At 47.7% G+C, this 17,416-nt stretch overlaps 1 protein-coding gene across 1 annotated transcript in view; it reads right to left on the bottom strand.

The window, feature by feature from the left end:
• Positions 1-17,416, bottom strand: part of LOC138265293 (cytochrome P450 2J5-like) — a 272,214-nt gene that overhangs the window by 174,447 nt on the left and 80,351 nt on the right. The gene's annotated exons all lie outside the window — the stretch shown is intronic.

Here is a 17,416-nt window from a genome sequence, read left to right as displayed (position 1 = left end):
ATCCCTTTAATATACACGTGTACAGATCTTTATCATGGCCAATTTGGAATTATCACTTTATTGTTGGACTGATTACAATCATTTTCCTCAATTCCTGTTGTCCTTGTATTATTCAGCAGATTTTCGTGGTCAGATTGTTTTTGTAAATCAGCTGGTTGTGTGTATGACATGTGTATGTCGGGTGTGTGTGGTACGTGTGTGTGTCACTCTCTTTTTCCTCCCTCCCTCCCTTGTGTGCTAGGCGGCTGTACTCACCGTCATGATCTTCACTGGCGCTAGTGTTCCAGGTGAAGCATAACGTAGAAGATCATCAGGAACACTTACAGTTCAGGTTCCATGGTGGCGTGGGTCTTCCCTGCGTCTCCAATGGTGAGTCCTTTCACTTCTGTGCAGTATTTCCGCCAGGCTTTTGATGGCGTTGGTACTGCCCCGGAAAAGGTGGAGGATTTTGTGTCATAATATGGTGGGTAGAACTTCGTCTTCCGCCTGACTGTAGGCAGTTACTGCCGTGGTGACTGTTGTTTCCTCCCTGGCAGTCAGTGTGGTATATTGGCTGTCTATCGGAGATAACACCGCCATGGTCATAATTTGGCGGTAATTACCACCAGCCTTTTGGCGGTATTACCGCCACTTTATCACCAACCGCCAGGGTCGTAATGAGGGCTTAATTCTTTAATAATTCATACCTCTGGTTCTCCTTAACCAAAGTTATTCATTTTGGTGTCATTTTAAAGAAAAAAATATAACCTATTTTTATAAATTGGTGTTGGATTTTTATTGTGTTTTACTTATTTACAGTTTTGTGATTTTTAAATGCTTTACACATTTGTCTCCTAAGTTAAGCCTTGTCACTCAGTGCCAAGCTACCAAGGGTTGAGCTGGGTTTAATTTATTGAGACCTAACTGGACCTAAAAGGAGGTTAGTGGCCTATTGCTAAGTGTAGGTACTTACCTGCCCTTACCAATATTCCACTTTCCAACACAATTGTTGTGGGAAATCAGGTTGTTGGTTGACTGGGGTGTGAGCCCTAGTCAAGCAACAGCCTCAATCAACTGCAGGGTGAACTAAAAAAAGTTGCTAATTTAACCTGTGCTTAACTCTGGGTAGCTTGGCATAAAGGCCCATATTTATACTTTTTTAGCTCCACAATTGTGCCGCTTTTTGACACAAAAGCTGGGCAAACTTACAAAATACAATTGTATTTTGCAAGTTTGCGCCGCTTTTGCGTAAAAAAATTATGCAAATGCGGCGCTAAAAAAGTATAAATATGGGCCAAAAAGCAGTCAGCCTAAGCTTAGAGGCAATGTGTTAAGGATTTATGCAGCACGCAAACACCAATACAGTGAAAAAAACAACACAATAAAAATCCCAAACCAATTTAGAAGAATAGAGAAAATGTTAATAAATTATTTGACACCAAAACCACTGAAATCCAATTAGTAGAACCAGAGTACTGAATTCTTAAAGTTTAAGGTTGAAAATAGCAAGTCCTCAGTTTTGGAAAGTGGCCACCTGAGCACTTTTAGCACCAAAACCAAGGACCCAGGAGCGTTCAAGACTCACTCAAGATGGGTCCAGGTGTGGGTTCAAGATGGTGGGAGCCTGTTATATCCTTGTGGCTCTGAACAGGAGGCCAGCAAAACTAGCCCTTGAGTCACTTCTGGAAGTTCCGGGTGCAGGTAAAGCTGAAGGGCTCCACAGCAGGGCTAGCCTCTGAAGGTTCATGGCAGGCTCCAGGCAGCAAAGCAGTCCTTCCATGTACAGCAGCAGTCTGTCAGAGTGCACAGCAGTTTACAGTAGCAGGCAGTCACCTGAGAGTCATTCTTCAGGTCCAGTAGTCAAATGAAGAGTGGGTCTAAGAGCCCTGTTTATATACCCTGGTGCCCTGCTCCTAGAAGTTGGACATTTCCAGAAGGGTTCTTTGACGTTCCAGAAGATTCCTGCCTCCCCTGCCAGGCTCCTACCTGGCTGCACTGGAAATACAAGGTCTTTAAGCCTATTGTGTGTGGCAGAGCCGAGCCTATTCAGCTGCACATGGGGCTGTGCTTAGCTTTGACCACCCATCAAGTCAGGTAATGGCTCATTCCGGATCTGCTGATCCCAATATTGTGTGATTGTCTGGGGTGAAATCACAAAGTCTCAACTGTCAGTTACATCCAGTCATATGACTAAAGCAAGCTGCAAGCACAGAAGGCTAAGGGCAGGAAAATGCCAACTTTCAAAAAGTGCCATTTTCATACTTGCAATTATAAATCCGACTTTACCGTTAAAGAAGGTTTATCATTACAAGTTTATAGACACCAAAATTACATATCTATCACCTCTGATTTAGGAATTACAGCTCATTGAATATAATAAGGAATCCCCACTGTTATCCTAAGGGTTGAGTAGGCCTCACAGTACTGAAAAATTTATTTGGGAGTTTATCATTACTAGGACATGCTAAAATAAAAAGTACACGTCCTACCTTTTAATTACACCGCACCCTGCCCTATGGACTACCTAGGGTCTACATATGTAATAAAAGGGGAGTTTAAGGCTTGACAACAGGTTTTAAATGCCAAGTCGACATGACAGTGTGGCACTGCCTTCAGGCAGCAATGACAGGCCTGGGACAAGTTTTAATTTGATACTTAAGTGTGTGGCCCACTGGCAGTTTTTCATTTACAGGCCCTGGGTATATGGTATACCACTCTACAAGGGACTTACATGTACATTAAATATGCCAATCAGGTCTATGCCAATCAAACCATGTTTTAGGGAGAGAGCACAGGTACTTTAGCACTGTTTAGCAATGGTACAGAGTATGGAGTTCTAAAGCCAACAACCAAAAATCCAGCAAAAAATAGGAGGAGGAAGGCAAAAGGTTTGGGGGTGACCCTGAAGAGAAGGCAATTTCCAACATCTGTTTTTCAAAACCACATATTTTTAACAAATATTTTTGTTATTGTTTTTTCAAATACATATTTAATTCTCATTTAATAATAGGTGCCACAAATGATTAAGGTTACTTTTTATAGTATTTTAATATGTGTCTTCTTTAGTAAGAAAAGTCAAGTTTCCATACATATGATTTCATACATTTTTTCAACTTTTTTTAGCTGAAACAAAAGTAAATATAAACAATAAGTTATCATTTTTATTGCTTTCTTTAGAGTGTTACTGAGTCTTTTATGTCAGTTTAGTGGTAGTTTCTATAACACTTTATTTCATTTTTTAGTCTAACTACCTCATTTTGGGTTGTTCCAGCTTCCATGTGGTTGTGGCTTCAGGTGTCTGCTCTCCGTGTCTGGTAAGAGCAATTTTAAGTTCATTTTACGGGCTTTAGTATTTGGGTGAGGTGTTTATGTTTAGTTTAGTTGGTATAAGTTAGTGTTTGGAGATTGTTTAGCAGTTAAATTAGGTTGCTGTGTTAGGAGTGGCAGGTGAATGCAGTGGGCCTCTTGGCATTGTGTATGTTTTAATATAATGTTGAATTAAATGTATTATAAGTACGTGTATTTAGTAACTATTAAAGTTCATAAGTTTATTGACAGATAATAAATAAAGTATGCATTTCATCATCAAAAAATACAACAAGCAGCAAGAATACATCATTAAAACCAATGACAATTAATCAAAATAAAAAAATAAAACCCAATAATTGTAACATCATATGATTAAAACACCAAGGCCCTCATTACAACATTGGCGGTAAATCCCGCTTACTGCTGTGCAGAGGACCGCCAACACACCACCGCGGCCGCCGAATTCCGCCACAGCTATTACGACCCACAGCTCGGAATCCCCCAAAATCTAGACACTCACACAAGTCCCACACCAAAGGTCAGTGATAAACTGGCGAAAACAAAACCTCCACCGTCACGCCAACATGAATACGCCCACACTATCATGACCCACGAATCCACGCAGCGGTCTTTCAACCGCGGTATTCCATTGGCGGTACACACCGCCGTGCTCAAAATACACACATATTTACAAAACACTACCACATTGAACAATTACAAATACACACACCTGATACACATACACACACCACTCCCACACACCCAATACAATATAAAACACACACCCGCATTACCCACAAACCCTTACAACAAACAATTAGGAAGAAGCAGAGAGACAGCAAAGCAAAGACCACACCAGCATTCAGAGGCACACAACACCATCACACATACACATCCACGCACAAAACACCACACACCCCTAAACATCACCCCACACATCACAACACACACCACCTCACACATCACCCACACCACCCCATGGCACCGCAAAGACACCCCAGGATTTCTGGGGAGGAGCTCAGGGTCATGGTGGAGGAAATCATCCGGTTAGAGCCACAGCTATTCGGATCACAGGTGCAGCATACCTCCATAGCTAGGAAGATGGAGCTATGGTGCAGAATCGTGGACAGGGTCAACGCAGTGAGACAGCACCCAAGAACACGGGATGACATCAGGAAGAGGTGGAACGACCTACGGGGGAAGGTGCGTTTCGTGGTCTCAAGACACCACATTGCGGTTCAGAGGACTGGCGGCGGACCCCCACCTCTTCCCCCACAACTAACAACATGGGAGGAGCAGGTCTTGGCTATACTGCATCCTGAGGGCCTTGCAGGAGTAGCTGGAGGAATGGACTCTGGTAAGTCAAATCTTTAACTACTTCATCCCCCACCCTACCTGCATGCTATCACATACCTCCACCCTCGCCCTCACCCCCATCACTCCAACTCCTCACATATGTCCCACTATCACAAACCACACATCCCAACACCAAGCCCTGCATGCAACAACAAAGCATGGATACCCATCAACAATGCATGTCCACTACAGATACCCACACAGACCCCTAAACAATTATCACATAAGGTCCGACACAAGAATGTAAGCACTGGGGTATAGGGACACCCACCCATAGCACGCCATGGCACACACAGATGCAATAATAATGCCTTTACACCCCTGCAGGACCCCGACCCAACGTCACCAGACAGGAGGTTCCAGACATGTCCACTCCCCCCCCAGAAGAGGCACACAGTGATAACAGCAGCTCTGTCCAACTGAATATAGATGACCAGCCTGGCTCATCTGGGACCTCGGGAAAGTCGGTTCCCCTGACACAGTCACAGGCCACCATAGAGCCTCCCCCTCAGGAAACACCAGCACAGCACCCACCCAGCGGGCCCATACCTCTGTCCCCAGGACACGTCAAGCAATAGTGTGTCCACCACTACAGGGAACCCAGGCAAACCCACCACCCCAAGAACAGCAGGGACCTGGGGGCAGTGGACATACGGTTCAGGGGACAGAGGCCCAGGAAAACCGAGGAACTGGGAGGTCTGCTGTGAGACAGGGGGAGGACAGGTCCAGGGAACCCACTCTCCACGAGGCCCTCTCCAGCATCATGGGAGCGTACCATCTTCCCAGGAGACGATGGCAATGGTACTTGGCAAGTTTCAGGAGACCCAGCGGCCGCAGGAGGAATAGTATTTGGGGTTCAGGGAGGAACTGAAGTCCATCAACACCACCATGGGCACCATTGTAGGGGTGCTGAAGGACCTCGTGAACACCAGGAGGGACAATGTGGCACAACAAGAGGTCCCTGACACTAGCCTGGACGATGAACTTCCCACAACCTCCACCGGCGCTAGTGGACAGGAGGCACCACCACAGGAACACAACACCAGCACCCAGCTCCCTGCAGATGGAGAACCACCCCGCAAGCGGTCCCTGAGATCCAGGACAATGACAGAGAACAATGCCAAAACCCCCGCCAGGAAATGAGACCCCCCTGAATGTCATCCTTCTGTCCCACTTTGTCACCCTGTCCATCCTTAAACTGCCCTAGCTCCACTTCCTATGCCCCTTTGGACAATGCACCTGTGAGACAAATAGACTGGACTCTGCCATGGACATTCCTCCACCATCACCCCTGACCATTTTACAACCCCCTCCACTATTTAGCACTTAAATAAACATCCTTGAATCACAAAACAAGCTGGAATCAGTCTGTGCTTTCACAAATGTGTATTTGCAATAACTGAGGAAAATAGCAATGTCCATTGTATTTTCAACATACCTATGTCACACAGCTCTAGTCCATGAGGTAACAAAGCAGAGGTCACACAGTGGGACCCACATCTGTGAAATTGAAAGGCAAAGTGACAAATCAGGGTCCATACACTGAGTGAAAGTGACAGACAGATGATAGGTCGAACAATTTTATCAGATGTAGGAGGCAGCGATGTCTTCTTACCTGTGCCTCCCGAAGTATTGCTGGATCATGGTGTTTCTGTTGTCTATGTCCTCTTCTTCTGCCTCCTCTTCTTCACTGTCCACAGCCTCCACAGCTGCCACAAGACCTCCTTCTGTGCCATCCTTCTTCAGAAAAGGCACCTGTCGTCGCAAAGCCAAGTTGTGCAGCATACAGCAGGCCACAATGATCTAGCACACCTTCTTTGGTGAGTAGTATAGGGAACCACCTGTCATATGGAGGCACCGGAACCTGGCCTTCAGGAGGCCGAAGGTCCTCTCTATAATCCTCCTAGTTCGTCCATGTGCCTCATTGTAGCATTCCTCTGCCCTTGTCCTGGGATTCCTCACTGTGGTCAGTAGCCATACAGGTTGGGGTACCCAGAGTCACCTGCAAATGTCGAGGGACAAGTGTTAGACACACACAAACCCTTACGGACAACCCAAGACCCAGACAACTATTCACACGTTATAGGGTCCTTGTCCTCACCTATTAGCCACACACTGTGCCTCTGGAGTTGCCCCATCACATAAGGGATGCTGCTATTCCTCGGAATGTAAGCGTCATGCACTGAGCCAGGAAACTTGGTGTTCACATGGGAGATATACTGGTCTACCAAACACACCATCTGCACATTCATAGAATGCTAGCTCTTCCGGTTTCTGTACACCTGTTCACTCCTGCGGGGGTACCAAGGCCACATGTGTCCCATAAATGGCACCTATGATGTTGGGGATATGTCCCAGGGCATTGAAGTCACCTTTCACTGTAGGCAAATCCTCCACCTGAGGGAAAATGATTTAGCTGCGCATGTGTTTCAACAGGGCAGACAACACGTTTGAGAACATAGGCTGGGACATCCCTGATGCTATGGCCACTGTTGTTTGAAAAGACCCACTTGCCAGGAAATGGAGTTCTGACAGGACCTGCACTAGAGAGGGGATTCCTGTGGGATAGCGGATAGCTGACAACAGGTCTGGCTCCAACTGGGCACACAGTTCCTGGATTGTGGCACAATCAAGTCTGTAGGTGACAATCACATGTGGACAGGTCCACCAGCGGTCTGTACACCAGAGGATGCCGCCATCTCCTCACCTGCCCCAGCGGACGTGCTCTATGGATGAGACCAGCGATCAGAGGGTCAGCCAACACTGAGGTACTAAAAAATCAACTTTATTGCACACATTTGTCAATCCGCTATGTGCCTGTCTTAGTGTGTATGCAAGGCCTACATATGTGTGACGCATTTAAAATTAATGCCATGTGGCCCCCTGAAATGGCGGCTGCCTGACCTGTAATGTGGGACAAGGGGATATGAGGTAACTGCGCTGGCGTTGTACACCGTCGCAGTAGGCGGTCGAAGACCGCGGAGCAATCCTGCATTGGTTAACATTGGACCCCATGGGTCCCAGGAGCCAATGACGATGTACGCCGGTGGTGACGTGACCACCATTTTCTCTCTGTTCACTCACTTGATACCTGATCTTTGACAGGAGAGTACCTACACTGCAAGTGCTGCTGTGACCTCAGTCTGGAAGCGACGATGGCTCATGTGTCTGGGGAAAGGGCCCCTGCCTTCACATCAGAGGAGTTGGATAAACTAGTGGATGGGGTCCTCCCCCAGTACACGCTACTCTACGGTCCTTCAGACAAACAGGTGAGTACACTGTGAGCATGCTGTATGGGCAATGCCTGTTTGGAGTGGTGTGGATGGGAGATTGGGGGGGGTCAGGTGTTCATGATCCGACGGTGAGTGTATGTGCGTCAGGGCAAGGGTGGGAACGTGGGCCAATGACTGTGACGGTCCGGACGGTTAATGTTTTTCCTTTTTCCCTGTACTATTCCTGTAGGTCAGCGCCCACCAGAAGAAGGATATTTGGCGTGCCATCGCCAAGGACGTCCGGACACCGGGGGTCCACCACAGACGGCGCACCCACTGCTGTAAAATATGGGAGGACATTCGCAGCTGGAGCAAGAAGACGGCGGAGGCCCAGCTGGGGATGGCCTCCCAACGTGGGAGGGATGCCCATCGCACCATGACCCCCCTGATGTTCCGGATCCTGGCGGTGGCTTATCCGGAGTTGGATGGGCGCTTGAGGGCATCACAGCAGCCACAAGGGGTTGAGTACAGTCACATCCATCTGACTTTGCGCGCATTGGAGGTGTCTGGGTGGGGGAGGTGGGCTGTGGGTTCCCCTAGGCTAGGGCGAGCCTTGTAGGCAAGGACCCTTTGTGAGGCAGGCTAAGTGGCACCCCAACCCCACCAGTAGTAAGAGCCATCTACACCTAGTCAGGCTCCTGTGACTTCCATGTGTGCAGCAATCGGGCATAGGCCATGTAACCCATGTACCTGTGATGAATTAGGGAACTCTAAGTGGATGGCGTAGTGCAGAGGGCTAATGTGTCTGTAGTGTCCGCCAACGATAGCGTTATTGCATGTACTGAACATGTCTTTCTACTTTCTTTCCCCCCCATTTTTGTGGTCTCCCTGTTCTTGTGTGAATTAGCATCATCAGGCGGAGGTGCGGTGCCACCGGAGCAGGAGGGAGCCGCATCCCACATGGCCCTGGAGGGCGAGACTACGGAGTCAGAATTCCCCAGTGGGACGGAGGGCTAGGGGAGCTCCATGGTGGGACCTGGAGCAGAGACCAGCGACACTGACTCCTCCTCTGATCGAGCTCCCTTGCGGTGGCGGGCCCCTGTGTGCCCCCCGCATCTACAGGTAAAGAGCCACCTCCCCTACCAGCACCGCCCTCCCAGCAGCCCCTCAGCGTGTACCCCGTGGCCGCTCACCCAGGAGGGTGGGCATCTCCTTCGCCCTAGGCACCTCAGGCCTTGCCCCAGTCAGCCCTGCTGCCCTCAGTGAGGAGGCCATTGACCTCCTGAGATCCCTCACTGTTGGGCAGTCTACCATTCTGAATGCCATCCAGGGTGTAGAGAGGCAGTTGCAACAGACAAATGCATACCTGGAGGGCATTCATTCTGGCCAGGCAGCCCAAAAGCGAGCACTTCAGACTCTGGCCTCAGTACTGATGGCAGCCATTGTCCCGGTGTCCAACCTCCCCCCTCCAACTTCCTCCACCCAGACCCAATCCCCTGTACCTCAGCCTATCCGAAGCACACCATCAGACCAGCATGCACACACATCAAGGGTAGCTCTGGTAAACATAAGCACCACACATCCCACAGGCACTCACACAAGCATCATACCCATGCACACATACCAGCATCCAATGCCTCCACTGTGTCCCCCTCTGCCACGTCTCCCTCCTCCCTCCCTGTCACATCTCCACTCACACCTGCATGCACTACGTCCTCAGCCACTACCTCCATCACCAGCACGCCCATCACCACACACCGCTCACGTGCAATCACCGGCCCCACTAACATTCACACATCCCCTGTGTCCTCTCCCAGTGTGTCTGTGAGCCCTCCTCCCAAAGTACACAAACGCAGTCACACACCCACCCAACAGCCATCCACCTCACGACAGCCTCCAGCCCATGCACCTTCACCCAAAGTCAGCAAACAAACACCTCCTACAACCACTACCTCTTCCTCCACTCCCAAACCCCCTCCATCTACCCGTCCCAGTGTGTCTAAAAAACTTTTCCTGTCAAACCTTGACCTCTTCCCATCACCTCCCCCACCCCTTCCGTCCCCTAGGGCCCACCTTTCCAGGTCCCAACCCAGCACCTCAGCCACCACATCACCGGGCACACTGGTGCCAGCAGTAACCGGATGCTGGAGTGCACCAAGCAGCAGGGCTGCCAGTGTCCCAAGGAGCGAGGCCAAGGACATTCCCCCACCTCCAAAACAGAAGAAGTTGCCCACATCCCGGAGGGAGAAGGCCAAAACAGCTGCCACCAAGGGCTCAGCCAAGACAACAGTTGTGAGTGGCAAGACAGCTGCGCCACCATCAGAGGTGGGGAAGGGCCTGAAAAAGAAAGGCAAGTCAACGTCGCCGGCAACCTGCACAGCGGACAAGACTGCCACCGGCACCACCACATGCACCGCCGCCACGGGCACCGCCACCAGCACCCAAGATACTGAGCCCTTCACCAGCACCGCAGACACTGTGCCCTTCAGCAGCCCCTCGGTCAGGGAGCCCACCACCAGCACCGCCGCCAGCACCGAGGTCAGTGAGCCTGCCACCAGCACTGCTGCTCATGACACCACTGTCAGCACCGAGGTCAGTGAGCCCCCCAACAGTACCGTCGCCAGCACCAAGGTCATTGAGCCCCCCACCAGCACCGCTGCCCAATGACCGACGCAAGCACCACCGCTACTGAGCCTGCCACCAGCACCGCCAGCGGCCACGCCACATCCTGAGCCAGTGGCACCACCGCAGACATGGCTGCCATCCCTAGTGGTCCTTCGTACGAGGCTGGTGGTCAGTTCAAGGGGCCTGGGCAGCTTCCATGTTGCCCCACCGTCAGTGGACTGTCACATCCACTACCTCAGTCCTTGGCAGGATGAAGCACTCTGGGCACAAAGCCCCCTCCAGAAGCAGTGGAGAAAGGCATCCACTACCTCAGTCCTTGGCAGAATGAAGCACTCTGGGCACAAAGCTCCCTCCAGAACCAGTGGAGAAAGGCATCCACTACCTCAGTCCTTGGCAGGATGAAGCACTCTGGGCACAAAGCCCCCTCCAAAACCAGTGGAGAAAGGCATCCACTTGAGAGACTGTGGCTTTGCACTCCCCAGGATAGAGCAGTGGGCACACCACCCACTTGAGAGACTTGAGAGACTGTGGCTTTGCACTCCCCATGATAAAGCAGTGGCCAACCCACCCACTTGAGAGACTTGAGAGACTGTGGCTTTGCTCTCCCCAGGATAAAGCAGTAGGCACACCACCCACTTGAGAGACTTGAGAGACTGTGGCTTTGCACTCCCCAGGGTACAGCAGTGGTCACACCACCTACTTAGAGACTTGAGAGACTGTGGCTTTGCACTCCCCAGGATAAAGCAGTGGGCACACCATCCACTTGAGAGACTTGAGAGACTGTAGCTTTGCACTCCCCAGGATAAAGCAGTGGGCAAACCACCCACTTGAGAGACTTGAGAGACTGTGGCTTTGCACTCCCCAGGATAAAGCAGTGGGCAAACCACCCACTTGAGAGACTGTGGCTTTGCACTCGCCAGGATAAAGCAGTGGGCAAACCACCCACTGGAGAGACTTGAGAGACTGTGGCTTTGCACTCCCCAGGATAAAGCAGTGGGCAAACCACCCACTGGAGAGACTTGAGAGACTGTGGCTTTGAAGTCCACAGGATACATCAATGGGCATGGAGCCCCCTCATGGTGCTGGCGTCGAGCACTCATCCGGCTGAGGTGTCCCCCCCCCTTCCCCCTGAGGTACCTGTTTTTTTCGATCTGATGCCCCTGCAGTGTTCTCTCCGTTTCGATTGGGTATCTAGTGTGGGCCTCGCCCATGCATTTTGGGCCCAGTGGTGCACGGACCATATTGGTGCAGTACCTGGACTTGAATTCTTGGTGTACATATTTGTTTATAGTGTATATAAAATTTTGAGTAATGGATTTTACATGATTACAAGCGTTCAACTCATTTCCTTTTGTCATTGTGTTCTTCCAGGAGGGTTGGGGGGTGTAAATTTAATCTTTCAGCATGTATCGGTGTGTGTATTGTTGTGGGTGAGGGTAGGGGTGGGGGTGTTGCGAGTTGCGTGTGTGTCACCGTCTTTTCCCTCTCCCCTCCCCTGTGTTGTAGGTGCAGTACTCACCGTTGTCGTCGCCACCGTCGGTCGTGCTCCTGGTAGAGGAGCAGGAAGACAATTGCAGGGAGAATTCGGAGTTCAGGCTCCATGGCATCCTGGTTCCTCGTGGGTTGTATAGAGGTGAGTGTTTCCCCTTCGAAGTCCTGTTTCCGCCGTGTTTTTGTTCATGTTGAATCCGCCCCAGAAAAGGTGGCGGATTGGCCTGTCATAATAGTGTGGGCAGTACAATGTCTTCCGCCTGATTGTTGGTGGTGACCGCCATGCTGTTTGTCTGTACCACCGTGGCGGTCGGAGTATTAAAGTGGCTGTCTATGTTGGCGTTTTCCACCTTGGTCGTAATCCCATTTTTTTTTCTGCCGGCCTGTTGCCGGTATTACTGCCGCTTTAACACCTACCGCTAGAATTGTAATGAGGGCCTAAAAGTTTCCCAAAAGACCTAAACAAGTGGACACAGTGCACATAAAAGCTTCAAAGTCGAGCGAACATTTTGTGCCTAATAAGCCTCCCTTCATAGAGGAATTTGGATACAGCCACCGCAATCACAGTGGAAGAGTCTCTTTTGCAGGTCCTAAGGGCTTTTATTTGATTAGTTAGGCCTAAAAACCGATATGGGGGAAAGTCAACATGGCTCTGGGTTTGGTGTATTTTGGACAAAAACACAATAAATGTTCCTCAATTTCATTCAGAAGCCTACATAATAGACACCAAGTGGACCTTGACTGTACAGAGTCCCACAATGAAGTGTAAGCAGCAATTGAGTCCCATACTTAAACTGCAAGAACAATGAGCGAGTGTACACAGTTTGGATGTAATTTAAAAATTCTTCTGCCTTAGACACAGACTTGTGCTATAAAAAATGTCTTGTAAGGCTCTCTGTGTAGCTAGACAATTCAGGCTGAGCAGCAATTCGCTCCCAATATCTAGATTTAACCACTGTACCCGCAGCGTCTGTGACGGTCCTTCCCAGAAACTTGCTAGGGCCAACTCACAACATGTTTTTTTTTACATAAGCCAGCCACTTGATCGCTTTGGAAATTTCTCTTTAATTATATGAATAAGGCCTTCTCTATAGGGGCGTAGTTCTTCAGTGGCCGAAATATTGTTTCAATGAGGGGGGAAGCAAGTGTATCACTCAGAGGTTTGAATTGAAAGACAATTGATGTGAGCGGCCTTGTTTGTTTTCCTTAGGGCAACCAGCTCAGAGATGGGGTGAAGATCAAAGTCCAGTGTTAAAGACACCAGAGGTGTCCCCCTCCCAGCTCTGATAAAGTTGTTTTTACTAGTACCCAAAGTATCCATATGACAATATCCCCATAATTCAGCACCATAGAGTGCCACACACCTTTCTTGAGTCTTGTAGATCTCCATTGCAGGAAGAATTGGGAACCTTGAGGCGTTTTTAGCAAACCTGAGGATTATGGGGGTTATTACAACTTTGGAGGAGGTGTTAATCCGTCCCAAAAGTGACTGTAAAGTGACGGATATACCACCAGCCATATTACAAGCCCATTATATCCTATGGAACTTGTAATACGGCTGGTGGTATATCCGTCAAATTTGGGACAGATTAACACCTCCTCCAAAGTTGTAATAACCCCCTATGTCTGCTATATGATTGAACAGATATGAGCTGAGCTTTTGAGGATTTGTGGGCCCAAGAGCCAGACTCCACCAGACGGATGCCAAAGTAGTCAAAGTCCCTGACCCTTTCTAGTTCTTCCCTTTCAGAGTTACAATGCCCTTTATCCTTTTCTTCCTAGAATAATTTATCTGCTTTGTTTTGGTAGCATTCATTTCAAGACCATGCTCAGAACAAAACAGATTAAATTTGTCCATAAGATTTCGTAAACCCACCCTAGTTTTAGCAAATGAAAGATTACTATCTACACAGAAAAGAGTCAAAACATTCTGTCCTTCAACAGTAGGGTAATCAGTGGAGTGATCATTAACACAATTAGTCAGAAGCGTGACATAATTATTGATATAAACAAGGAAGAGAGTAGGAGCCAAAACACAGCCCTGACGCACACCCTTGTCAACAAAAGAATGCTGGGTTAGTTCTTCTTTGTGCCACGTCGGGCTCTAGCAAAATTCTCCTTATGGATGCACATAATAACGGTGAGCAAATTACAGGGAATTCCCACCCCAGATAGGCCTCCCATAATTTCTTCCTAAGTACCAAGTAGAAAGAAGCACAAAGATCAATAAATGCTACTAAAGGTTCTCCTCTTCCAATATCTAAAGTCTTCCACTTACCCAAAAGGAAGCGGAAGACCTGGTCAATCGAACTGGTCTTAGATCTAAATCCTGCTGGAGATCAGACAGGATATGGTTTTTGTTGATTAATCCAAATGTCTTTCTAGGCCTTCTTTGCAGAAAATCTTTTTCAAGTTATCCAAAAGGCTAATTGGGCTGTAGTTAGTTGGGGTGTTTGGGCTTCCCTTTTTGAAGAGGGGGACAATCTCTGCCCCTTTCAAAGTAGTGGACATTGCTGCCATTTGCTGCAATTATGTTTGTGACAGTATTAATGTAGGTGACACATTTATTAGGGTCAGATTTTTAAACAAAAAATGTCAGCTGAGATCTTATATAGTCCAGGAGCCTCCCCTCGCTCCAGCGACGCTATTGCATGAGCAGTCTCCGCTATGGCAAAAACTAAGGGAGTAGGAGGTGATTTAAGTATAGGAGCTTTATCTGTACTGGGGAGGCCAAATCAGTTTCATGTGGACAGGAGTAAAGTTCTTCAAAATAGGTGACCCACATGTAGGGCAAAATGGACATCTCAGCTGGCTTCCCTAAATGCCCACCGCTTAGACTTACTAATTGCCAACATTTCCTTAGGTTGTTATTACTAGAGGTGTCTAAAAAGTCAGACCATTCATAACACTTATTTGCCACTTTGGCTTACCTTACTTTGTGCTCTACATGCCCTTATCTTCTGACTAGCTCCTTTAATAATTTCTCTTAGGAGATTTATCTCAGACCCTCTGTAACGCTATGAAAACCACCCATTACAGGAGCCCTCCTGAACTCTTTGAGAAAAAAATCTTTAAGCCCATCAAAAAAGTTTGATTGCTCAGCTGCAATCGCTTTGTTTACCTAGTTGTCTGACATAAACGCCATGTGCCAAACAATAGCTGAGTACAAATTCAAATGTACCTTGGGAGAAGAACACACCGCCTTCCACTTCACATTACTACGATTTTTCATGACTTCCAATTGTTGATTGTGTGGCTGAAAAAAGGGTTGAAACTTGGGAGATCAACTCCTTCATAGTTAATACTAGGGGATTATGGTTGCTCTTCTCTTTCTCAAACACTTTCATATCATCCATTATCCTCCATTGTTTAACATCTTAAATGATATAATCAATGAAGCTCACATATAGCCCTCTTCTAAATGTGGGAACAAGGATAGCATGAGAAGATGAGTGAACATTGCAGACTCAAACCCCATGGGGTAAAGTGAGGTCTACCATTTGGAGAGCAGCCCTTCTAAGGTTTTTCTTCACTGAAGAAGTTAGTTCAGGGATTCTCCACATTAAGGGCCTGATTTAGAGTTTGGCAGAGAGGTAAGTCCGTCACAAACGTGATGGATATCACATATCGCCATACTACATGTTCTATAGCTATAATAGAATTGCAATACGGCATACGGGATACCCGTCACGTTTGTGATGAAGTAACACCTCCCACCCCCCTTTAAATCAGGCCCTAAGCCCTCCTCATGCACAAGTTCTGAGTTATACATTGGGTTCATGTGTTAGATTTAAGTCACCTGCCACAATAAGATAACGGGACTCTGAATGGCGGACCAAAATCTCATCCAAAAGGCAGAGCAAAGACAATTCTTGCAGATTACCAAAATGCTTATCATATATGTTAATTAACAAAAGAGAAGTGGCTTTAGAGAAGGAGAAAATTAGCTCTTTGATATCTGACGCTCCTGTATGAATTTTTCCTGCAGAACAGGAAAGTGTGATTTTTACCCAGACCACAAATCCAGCTGATAGGACCTAATTGTAGGGACACAAACTCTTGACACTGCTTCTTTGTACATGCTCAGTTGCCCATGGTTCCTGGAAGAGACAGATCACATAGTTGTCAATAAATTGGCTCCATGAAGGCTCATCAAGCTTTGGCTTAATCCCAGCAAGTTCTAACTAACAACAGCTATGGAATTGGGCCCAAACTACCAGAGGAAGTACAATTTCAGGTAAACACCAGTAGCTGCTGGAAAATAATCATAGGTTAGGCCTTGTCCTCAACAGACGGCTGGGCAACAACGTAGTCATACATTGTCACCTATGGATTTGAGAACATGATCAGAAGCTATCAATGGTCGAGGTCTAAAGGGATGAGTAAGAGGATTAGGCGGAGCTGATTTTGGAGGCTCTGGTACCCAAATACCAGCTCCATGGATATAAAGGGACAAGATAGCTATAAAACAGTGTTCTACGTGCAGTCATTTAACCTCAGGGTTGAAGGGGCTGAGTGATGGGTAACTCTGTTGCTGCTTGGGATCAGTGATCTAATAAAGTGGGGCAGGGGCACAGTCAATTGCTTCAGATGGCGGTAAAAGAAAAACAATGGACGAAGAGATTTCAGAATAGGGTTTTCTAAGGGAGTGGCAACTGGCCAGTAACATCTGAGCACTGGCAGGAGACCTGAAATGAACAATTACACAATTGCCCAAGGAACATTTTGCAAAGGGTCCCTTCCATCCCACCCTTCAAACCATCAAGATATCGTGTGTGTGTGTGAGTATGTGAAGTGGGTACTAGTATGTAACCAGTGGAGGACCTTGTTTTGTAGCTGGGCAAGAGAATCAATATTATTGGATGTGAAGAACAGCACATTTGGTAGTACACCATATAGTGACAATTCTCGGGGTGCTTAATTGAGCTGGAGTTGGATTCGTAGGTAGATATATGAACCCTCTGCTCCTGTTGCTTCTTCACTATTTCCCCCATCTGAACAGACCAATTCATTTCCTAAGGATCCTGTATTAACCACCCGGGATTGTTGTTTTGCCACCCTGCCGATAAATAAATATGTATGAAGTTACTGTTGCAATCCCTGATAGTGGAAGGGTTGGTGAAAATGATTTCCACAGGGCCATAAGTAACAGGTGAAAACAGGTTTTGAGGCTGTCATTTTAAGACCAAGTGTATTTTACATAGTTCGGCCTAAAGTACATCAACTGCTGATAGTTTGGCTTTAGTTTAACTTCCATTACATAAATGACTTTATAGCACAAAACCCCCATTGCATCCACAAAGCTGTCTTCATTGTCTGACTGGCCATTGGCTGTGAAACTTGTCAATTTAAAATGTGGCTTCAAAGGCACCTATGGGCATTAAAGAAAGAGTACTGGAAAAAGGACTGAAGGGGCATGTTCCCAGAGTAATATCAGTGGTTGC

The sequence above is a fragment of the Pleurodeles waltl genome, chromosome 11, assembly GCF_031143425.1.
Source record: "Pleurodeles waltl isolate 20211129_DDA chromosome 11, aPleWal1.hap1.20221129, whole genome shotgun sequence".
Lineage (NCBI taxonomy): Eukaryota > Metazoa > Chordata > Amphibia > Caudata > Salamandridae > Pleurodeles > Pleurodeles waltl.
This window is presented reverse-complemented; position numbering and strand designations above follow the sequence as displayed.